An 11,285-nucleotide genomic window follows, 5' to 3' on the forward strand; every position below is an offset into this window, starting at 1 on the left:
ACACTACTTTGCTAATAAGATGTAAACCTTAAAAAAGGACTGTCCTGTTACGATTATTTCTTGTCAAAATAGTCCGTTTCGTACGTCATTTGTTGTAATGTAAACATTACAACAATTCAATGACATTCAGTCGTTGCGATTTCGCATGGGCAAGTTTTATTACAAAGGATTACAAAGGCAAAGCATGCCGACAGGAGACCTTTTGATCCATATCTAGGTCGGATGCAAAAAAAAAAAAAAAAAAAAAAATCATATTAATAATAAATTAAAACTATAACAATGTAAATAACAATTAAAATACATAAATAAATGCATTGGTATAGTTGAATAACAAACAAACAGGTAAATAGTAAATGATAATAAATTGACATATAACTAATAATAAATGAAAATCAGACAGACAAATTATAACAAAACAAAGACAAATAATATAACATAAATTATAATAATTACAGCATCTTACTTAGGTATTTATCTAAATGATTCTTAAAGCTTCGAACTGAACTACATTGCACTACCTGTGCAGGAAGTTTATTCCATTCATTAACTACACGGTTGGCAAAGTTGTTTCTACCTACTTCCAAATTGAATCTATTTCCGGACAGTTTGAGACCATTGTTTCTTGTCTGATTCTCATTCAATGTGAAAATTTGGTCACTTTTGATGTTGTCAATTCCCTTTAAAATCTTAAAGACCTGTATCAAGTCACCTCTGAGTCTACGCTTTTTTAGGGAAAACAGATTCATGTGCTTAAGTCGATTTTCGTATGATTTATTTTTGATATTTGGAATCAGTTTTGTGGCTCGCCGTTGTACTTTTTCCAGTCTGTCAATGTCTTTAATGAGATTCGGTGACCATACGGAAACAGCATATTCCAAATGTGGACGAACTAACGATTTATATAGCTTGTTAATGAGTGATGGACTTTTGAAATCAAAAGATCGCGCAATCAATCCCAGAATCTTATTTGCTTTCTCAGAGGCTGAAATACACTGCTTGGATGATTTGAGGTCGTTACTGATAATTACGCCGAGATCTTTTTCACTATCCACTTTTGTTAACGAATTTCCAAATAACTTGTAATCGTACTTGCTGTTATTTTTACCTATGTGCATTACCTTGCATTTACTTGTGTTAAATTTCATTAGCCACTTTTCAGACCATTGCTGTAATTTATCTAAATCTTCTTGAATATCTAATTGGTTTGAGTGATCATTTGCCACTCCGCACAGTTTTGTATCATCAGCAAATTTGGAAACAGTAGATTTTAGTCCATGGTCTATATCATTTATATATACTATGAATAGAAGTGGCCCAAGAACGGAACCCTGAGGAACTCCACTTGCAACACTTTTCCATCCAGAAGTTTTTCCATTTAAAACAACTCTCTGTTTTCGACCTTTCAACCAATTGCTAGTCCAACCTAATAGGCTACCACTTATTCCATGCAAAGCTAATTTAGTAAGTAGTCTTTCGTGTGGGACGGTATCAAAAGCTTTTGCAAAGTCTAGATATATTAAATCTATATTGTTTCTTTTGTCATAATTCGAGATAACTGTGTTGTAGAATTCGAGTAAGTTAGTCACGCAAGAACGTTTCCGTCTGAAACCATGTTGGCTATCATTTATCAAACGGTTACTTTCTAAATGATATTCGATAGCATCTCTGATGATAGTTTCCATTATTTTTCCTACGATCGAAGTCAAACTAATAGGCCTATAGTTATTTGGTTTCTTTTTGTCACCTTTTTTGAATATGGGAGTAACGTTAGCTAGCTTCCATTCTCTTGGGACATCTCCGGATATGATAGATTTCTTGAAAATAATTTCTAATGGAACAACAATCTCATTTTTCATTTCCTTTAAGATTCTTGGATGCCAACCGTCAGGCCCTGGTGTTTTATTAAATTTGAGTTTGTCTATACACCTTTTAATTGTTTCTTTTGTTATATTTACCGTAGTGAGTAAGTTTACCCCAGACTCACTATGTATGATGACGTAAAGAAGTGGGATGGCAATGACGTTTCAATGTGAATGAAACGTTATATAATTTCAGGCCTCGCCATTTCCCCGTATTCTTATCCAAATAATATCTAGACATATCTACTATGGCTAAGACATACATGCCAAACCGTAGTTGCATTGTTCTGTTTTGCAGATAATGTTGCAACTGGTTGCATGAAATCTACATATTGGTCCTGTTGCATGTGGGGACCTTGAGATCAATTATTCCCCTTCTACATTAAATGCGGAACATTGTGGGGGCATATTTATTCTATGAGGCCCCATTTTGTGTAGAATTGACTAAATTTGCAGAAGATGAATTCTGTTTACGGGTGCATGCTTGTATTAAAAATGAATAACTAAACAAATAGATGCAGGAATAGGCATTCTTTTAGGGGGGAGGGCGAAAGGTGATGGGGGAATCTCCCCCATATATTATATTGATACCTCCGAGACATGCCTCTTTCAGTTTGTTTCAGTATCATCGTTAGGACGCACAAAGTTCTTAAGCATTTGTAAACTGAATACAAATTGTTGTGCAACTGAATACACTTTCGGCAAAGGGAATAAATAAAGCACTACATGCATGTCCGTCTTCCATTCTAATTGCATCAGTAACCTTAGCAATTGTGAGGAATGGTCAATAAGGAGGAAGATTTTATTGATTAAATTTTTACTTATTTATTTATTTATTCATTTATTTGGTATTTAGGTAGATTTGGGCCGATACCCAATGCGTTTCCATATACGCTATTAGCTACAGCATTCATAAAGTACCTGTACAAAGAAACCACGATCCTGCTGCGCATCAAGGGTTGAAACAAAGATTGGGCCCAAGTACTTGTACATATACTTGGACCTAAGTACAGATTTTCGTGTACTTGTACTTTAGAAATTCAATGTTACATATACGTTCAACTACAAACAAGTACATTACATCTAATCGAAAGTTATGTATATAGATTCTAACGAATTTTGTTATGGTACTATTAGGTAAATATGTACGTTGAGTGTTATAATACTGTAGTGTAAATTATTAAATTTATTTATCTCATTTAGGAGCAATAAATGGAACTAAAGTTATTAAATCTTATTTTGAATTCATAGGAAAAGATATATATTCATGAGGTAACTACGATTGCTTTCTGTACACACACACATACTTATACTAATGTTTTTTTTTTCTCTTACAAGGGAGGCAGCCAAAGCCAAAGGCATAAATCCACTACCACCCATTTCATCCCCACATACTCCACTCCACCCTTTTCTTCCTCGTGTCTTAGCTCCTCCTGGATGACGGGTCATCCCCGTATCTCGCCCATTGCGTGTAGCTATACGTTCCAGTTCTGTGTAGATAAAATTCACTTTAGATTTTCCTGATGTCTTTGGATTTATTAACAGGAAAGCGTGTCTACATTTTGGCTGCCAGAAAGTGTAGGTCAAGTTGTACATGTAATGATTTGCTCTTGGCTACACATAGACAGGAGATACATGAAATTTTCTATATTACCTGGTCACAAATAAGGGGTCGATTTTTGATGAGAAATTTATAAATGGTCTTTTGTCTTTGCAGCATAAAATGTACGTTCTCGTTTTTCAGTTCTGTGATATAAGCAGTGATGTCTCATCTCAAAATTAAGAATTTCCACACACTTTTGCATATGAAATACCACTTTTTAACAGTTTACTCATATGTATGTATACGAAAACTAGTAACTTTCGAGCTTTACGTACAGGATTTTTTGTATCACATAAAGCACTTGTACTTGAGTGCAATGACATGTACGGACTTGGAGTTAAGTGCATGGCAAAATGACTGTACTTGGAAAATATCCATGTAGTTGGACTTGGACCAAATCCAGGTTGGAACATGACGCAACGAATTGCCAGCGCGGGCGGGATTGTGTGTTGGTTGGGTTCGCGTCAAGCGTCGACGTGATTTCAAATCACTGACTCATGTTCAAGCTCACTGTTCTTACGAAGCTGAGCGCCTTCCGCACCTAGTACTTCTTGTGCTTGCAAATGAGAATCGTTCATTCTAATGCACTCTTTTCCTACAATTTCCATATACTCTTGCTGAAAACCAATTCTCGTAACCATTCCTTAACCGGGTCTCCACAGGCATATTGACATCTAATGATATAACATATGGTAAAGATAAGTAGGCGGGTAGACAAATAAGCAAAGAAATAAAATTAAGAGATAGAAATAAAGGATAATTTGCATGTTGTTTTTATATAAATGTAGTTTCTTGAGTGTCTGATGAATTTCTAAGTTCTAATGCCACTTTTTATGATGTGCCCTATAAATGTCGATCTTCAATTCTACTAAACACATGAATGTTTATAAACTGTTTTTGTAATCGTTAATTAATTAATTACCATTCGAACGGTACTGTCAAGTTAAAAAAAACAATGTCCTTTCATTACTGCAGTGGGACAGTCAAAAAAAGAGAAATAAAAGCAAAAGGTATAGAGTAAGAGGACCTCTGGCGGTAACAAGAGTCAATGCATGACGGAGGTTATGTCGACGTCACTATGGCGTAATGTAATGCTGACATATCAGTTTCAGAACAGGATAGAAAATCGCCAGATATTTTTTCGCGTTGCATAAACCACCGCAAATGCGTTTTAAAAGACTTCTGGCGAGACAATATTTGGTTCGAAACCAAACGACTCACGTAACTAAAATGACATTTTCATTGTTGTTAAATTTTAGTCAAGTTTTATTTGGCAGCGTGATTATAATACACTAGGATACATACATACATATATATATATATATATATATATATATATATATATATATATATACACACACATACATACGAGTGTAATTCGGTCTGCACAAGAGCTGACAACAGTCACGATTGTACAGGGAAGGTTTGACAAATGGAGGAAAAGAGACGTGACCACAAGCACTTCAATTCCATTACACTGTGGGTTGTTACTCCAACTCTCGTGGGCGGGGAGTTGGGGTGTGTGTGCGTGTGAGGTCACAGCATTACCCATAGATCGGTCATGTACGAGCTCTGAGCTCTATTCCGGGAGGGAAATAGCTGTCGATCACGAGTCCAACACGTGGTCCAAAGACCATGGTGAATCACACTATTGTACAACTAGATAAAAAGCACAAACATCTCAATGTTTTGGGCACTGCTTTTGACGTTAGACGCTAGCTTCTTTATTTTTTTCTAACCACATTTAAGCCTCGAGTATTTTGGTTATGTAATATGAATCATAATTTTGTTATTCTGTGGTTGACACGGATCCGTTTTCATCGAAAGTAGGACACTCCCGCTTTAGAAAAAAAAGGAGCAGGACAACGAATGAACACATTACTGAACAGAGATCCAATTAAAAGGTGTTGGAGTTCATGTTATAAAAATAATAATAAAAATAAATTAACAGGATAATAATATTAATAACAAGATTGATGACGAACACTCATTCTAGGTCATGACGTGGGAATTCTACACGGAAATACAAGACAAGATAACCGTTACTTCCTCCAAGGACGCTGCCGCGAAGTAACGCGCTGTCGTCTTTCTCACGCCTTCACGTAGCCTAGCTACGGTCTTAAACACCTGATTCCCTCGTTACTCAAGGAGACACGTTTAGTCGAATAACATCGTCTGACGGTTGCCAGACTGAAAGGATATGTAACACTCGATACGGAAGTAATTAATAATACGGACTACACTGCCACACGTGCCTAAAGATGTACCACAGTATCAAGCAGTAGCTTACACATTTACATTATTCAAATAAATGGAGGTAATATGGGCTAATCAACATGTAGCGGGTGGGAGGAGGGAAGGTCTCACGCTCTGCTTTCTCCCACCGTTTAGTACAACCCCCTCCCCCGCATACACATACTTAATCTGCCACCATATACCTCATTCTTTAGGATACACATTTTGAATGTGTAACCATGAAAAGGAAACTCGTAAAATTAAACAAATAATGTTCGGAGTGGTCAAAAAGTGATTTTGATCATAGGCCCGGATTTATTAAAAAAAAAAAAATGTGTATGTTCTGCCTTTCTATTTATCTATTTATTCATTTACGCATTCGTTTTCATGTATCATAGTTGTATAGAGAAACAAATGAAAGAAGGACATCTTTCGCTGAATCCAGGTTCAGGTTCCGTTGGATGGCCCAAGGTCGCGAAATTGGATCTTTTTACCTATGAAAACAGTAATGAAATAATAATAATAAAGAAAATTATATATATATATACACACACACACACATATATATATATATATATATATATATATATATATATATATATATATATATCTATATCACAAGAGAGAACGGAAAAAAAAAGTCCAACTTCCAATCAATATGACAGACTACCCACACAGGTACTCTAGGTAGTGGACACTTCCTAACACTATTAGAAAAAGAAGAAAGAAATGTAGTATTTACCTTGGTTACAAAGCCGGGAAAGCACTACACAGTGGGAAACATTTCAGTCTTATCTCACTACTTTAGGTACCAGCAAAGATACTAGAAAAATATCTACTTAAGTTTGAACCAACGGAACAATATCGTATGCATGAATCACCAAAAACAATGACATCGTGATATTGCCAAAAATTCGATAATATTTGGTATGATGGTCTGAAGCTCAAAATATCTCTTCTTGCAGAAGTACTAAAAAGTAGCGGCAGTTCCTAGTTAAAATTAGAGGGGGAGTTGCTTAAAAAAAATATATATATATATATATATTCGGAAGTGTACAACTAAGCGATATATCAATGGCAAATTTAATATTAATTTTGCAAATAATAATGCATCAATGTAATATACCTTTTTCAGTGGCGGAAAAAGTTGCTAAAAGCGAGTTTCTAAACGCCTTTTTTGTCGAAGACAAACGGAAATCTAATAAATTGGCCTAATCTAACATAACCTCACAGGTCATCAGACTAGACTACTTGTAGCTAGTGTTTCGCTTTAAGCATTTTACTTTATTTCCGAGAAAAACGGATAGTACGTTGATGTACTTTAATTGATATCCAATTTTGTACCGATATATCGCGTAGGTGTGCTCTTCCTTAGTATTAACCATAAAACAAAAACAAATTCTATATATAAAAACCCTAAACAAAAATAGTTTCTACTTATTTGTTGCCTTATTGTTACAGATCAGGTTTGATCTAATTATTTGAAAACAAAATCCATTCTTCTTGTTTTACTTTCCACGAGTCAAATGGAACCCCACATAACACACAAATGATTCGGCACTGTCTGAACGACAGTGCTAATTTTCATTTATTTCGAATATGAGCGCATGCGCACAACAGCCAAGCACAGCGTCACTGTAACTGAAAAGAGCACACTTCTATACAAGGATTTTTGTATTTTTCATGAATTAGGGAATGGCTATTGACATTAAGCTTAAGGATTATAATTTCAAAGTATAAGTATAAAGAAAAATTAAGAAAGACTCATTACATTGAATGTTATCGATAATATCGAATGAAAATTAGGGTTGTGCAGTTCAGCCCTGCCTATACACGAGCCGCCACTATTTGCCTCATTCCTGAATTAACAGGAAAGACGCTGGGTGCGTCTCTTCCACAATTCAAAGCACTCTTTGTGCCAGATTATAAACCAGGCATCAATCAATAATCTTCACAGGTAACCCACGGGTCCGAAGGAGATTCCTGAGCACCCCGTGATGCAGAGTCAAACTTTCTCTTGAGACACCTCAGTGGAAACCTCCGTAAGGTGAGCAACAGTGTAACCACGTCACTTAGCCTCCAAGGCTCCCATCTCCAGGCCATGCAAGGAAACGTACAGCAAATACGTGGGTTTGTGACCCATAACAAGGTTGGATGGCCATTGACTCAGAGTTCACCTGCTCTTGTGATGTTTTTCTTTGTCCTCCATCTGGATGTCCAACACACCCTCGTCACTGGTTGGCGACCAATGCGTGCAAGTGTGTGGGTGTGGGTGTGGGGGGGTTGCAGAAAATCCGAACATGCGGCAAGTAGTACTGGGTAATATGATACCAGTAGGACATTTTTCACCTGGCCTATAATCATTTACCCAGACCACGGAGCTTGAGAAAAGACGAGAAATGAAGACAAACAGACCCAAGGTGCATTTCTTGACGTCAATCGTTTACGATATACGACCGAAGACAAACGCACTCCCTCAGTGCCCTAGAGGAGGTTCTAGCTGACGCCAGGCAATTTTATTCAGTAAAGGTACCCCCACCCCCTCCGTAGGGAAATTGTTAAGAAATATTTCGAATCGATATACATTAAGAAAGCTGGAAATAAACTCTCCTCTTGGGATTCGAACCCTCGTCTGAGCGGCTTGCTTTTAAAAAGACTAAGACCGTACCATCGTGCCACCATAAGACAACACATACTAGAGGAGGCCACGGAACAAATCTTGGACCAGCTACCGCAGTCGAACATCCTCTTGTGTGAAGACCACACTGGTCAACCGCCAGGTCTTGCCACATTGTGATCTGAGCCACCAAGACCGTGTTGCCACACGGTATACGATTGCAAACTCGGAGTCAAGATGTTTTAAGATGTGGTGGGGGAGTCCAGGCGAGTTTCTTGTGGAGGAACAGTCCTGGTCATCGGATCTTCTACCAGAGAGAGAGTGGTGCTTCTTCGTTGTATTGAGTACTTTCACTGCTAGTATAGTCTCCAGAGGTGCATGGCGACTGGTTTCGAGATGAAGTGGAAACAGTGTTGTTGTCATTCCCCAGTCTGGCCGAGCAGCCCCGTCTCCCTGAGGAACGCCACGACAGGGTTTTTTCACAACTCCTTTATAGAATGTATATTGTGTTGTTGGCATGCGGTGTGTGTGTGTGTGTACAATGCAGTTTTCCATAATGTGTTGTATAGTATGGGGTGAAGCATTGTATCCTGAACATTGCGATGCTTCAAGTCTCTTATGGTCGTTTACAAAGGCTGGATGGTGGCTACACCGCAGTCGACTAGGTGGACTGTCCCTTCGGTGGAGAAAGGATTCAGATGGATGGATATCAGGGGGTCTGGCATGCAGCAATGTACTATCCTTCAGTTTGAAGGAGCAGTGAGTATAAGATTATGGATATGCTTCTGGAGGGTGGTGTCTGGTGGTTGTGGAGGAAGAGAAGAGAATATAATAATATTTGTGTGATATAGGTACTTGGGTGTTGTTTTGATGTTTCTTTGAGTGTGTGGGTGTTCTGCTATGTAGTGCAGTGGGTGTGGTGTATTTGCGGTGGCAAGTGTTTGTATGCTTCTCATGTCAAGGTGATCCTTGCCTTTGATGACTTTAGTTTCATGGTGTAAATGTTCTGTAGGTGTTGTATCTGACTATCTGTGTAGCCTTTAATATTGTCTTTCGAGCTTTGTTTTGTATGGTCTGTAGGATTTTGCGATGTCTTGTCGAGATCAGTGGCCTAAGTCCAGTTGTGCACAACTACGCGATATAGCAATAGAAAATTAATTATAATTTTTTAAATCATAATATATCAACATATGCAATTTTCTTGGCGGAAATGAAAAACAAAAAAGTTGCTAAAACAGATTTCGTAAGTAACGAAGTCGCCGACGTCGAAGAAATGAAAGGATGATAGATTCATCTATTCTAACCTAACCTGTATTTAGTAAATCGGTACCTGTAATTTATAGGTCATCCGGATGATATTCGTCGTCGTCGTGACGGATGTTGGCGGCCTGTTCAATCACTCTCTGATTGCGAGGTATAAAAGTTTCTCATAGCTTGAAGGAATGCATGGATTTCAGCTCCATAGCATTCCTTCAAGAATATATACCTCACGAGGTACTGGCGGAAGTACCGAGGGGTAAACGCTTGACAAATGACAAGATCCCGATCCTATGCTAGACACTTCGTTCGTTAGTATATTTGCTTGTAGCAAGGAATTTTTTCTTAATTTCTAAGGAAATCGAATATTACGTTCATGTATTATAATTTACAAAATTCATATTTAATTTTTTAATGCTATATCACGTAGTTGTGCACAACTGGACTAACAGTTTCTTCCGTCCAAATGCTGTTCATGGAATGGTTTTATGCACTTCTAGTCTAGGTGTCCATTTTGCTCTTACGTTTGTGGTGTGTTGTTTGAATGACATGGATGTATCATATGTTACACCAATAATCTTGGGCGTATGTGCGTGTAGCACGAGAGGGTTGTTCTTGTGTCCATTGGTTTACTTGGTTTATGCCTTTCTGGAGATGGTTGGTATAAGCAGGATGGGTAACGCAGAAAAGGAACTGGACACTGACATAGTCTAGTGGTAATTTTGGGATCAGGGATTGATTTAGATATGAAATTAAATACTTTTGGGAAAAGAAGAAAACTGGGGATACTTCCATAGGAAACTCTTTCTTGTTGGGTATGTGGTGAGGATAAGGTTGTTCCTTTGCAAATTCAGAATGTTCTGTGGGTTAAGACCTGGTATATGAAAGGAAGTAAAATTCCCTGAATTCCTGAAGGGTAGTTCCTGTAGTATCCATTTTCAGCTTGTCACATTATTCACCATCCCACCCCAACTCTATGGAAAGTGAGAAACCCTTGGTAGGACAAAACCTCCTCAGTTGCAGCCAACACTAGGTCACCTTCCTGCCTGGCCAAGACTGTTGGGAACCAACACAGCAAACCTATGATGGGTCTTGGGACTTGAACTCATGCTCACCTGTGCATGAGTTCAAGACAGTATCCACAGGGATATTGTGCAGTCCTGCATGTTGGATACTTTTTCCAAATTGAAAAATACAACACAGACATATTGTTTGTTGGCAAACAACTTCCTTGTGGAAGTCAATCCCTGGGGATACCACGAGGTGAAGTAGCTGTTGATTTTCCTCCAAAAAGAAAAGTCTGGAGTAAGTCCTAGCCAACCTTGATGCTGGTTTGGTCACATTTGAGGTAATTTAGGAGCTGGTTGGTTTGGGTCAGGTTCATCTTGAATTTGGTTAGATCCTGATCTTGCTATATGCGGAGACATCCGAGACAGCAGTTAGTTAATGTATCCTGGGACATAACATCACAAGATTCTTTCATTTCCCATTTCTGGCTCAATGTATAGATCTTATTTTTAGTGCACTGAGGCATATATTAAAGAATAGAGAGGAAAAACAAAGCAAATTTATTGTCATGAATCATACAAAAGTAATCATAATACTGTTGACAAATTCCAGTCACATTGCATTTAAAAACATAAAAAAATATAGTTCACAACAAAAATTAACAAAATAGTTTGGAAACCATGAAACTGTGACTGTGCTTAGAGTA

The sequence above is a fragment of the Oratosquilla oratoria genome, chromosome 24, assembly GCF_046742065.1.
Source record: "Oratosquilla oratoria isolate Oo_2021 chromosome 24, ASM4674206v1, whole genome shotgun sequence".
NCBI lineage: Eukaryota > Metazoa > Arthropoda > Malacostraca > Stomatopoda > Squillidae > Oratosquilla > Oratosquilla oratoria.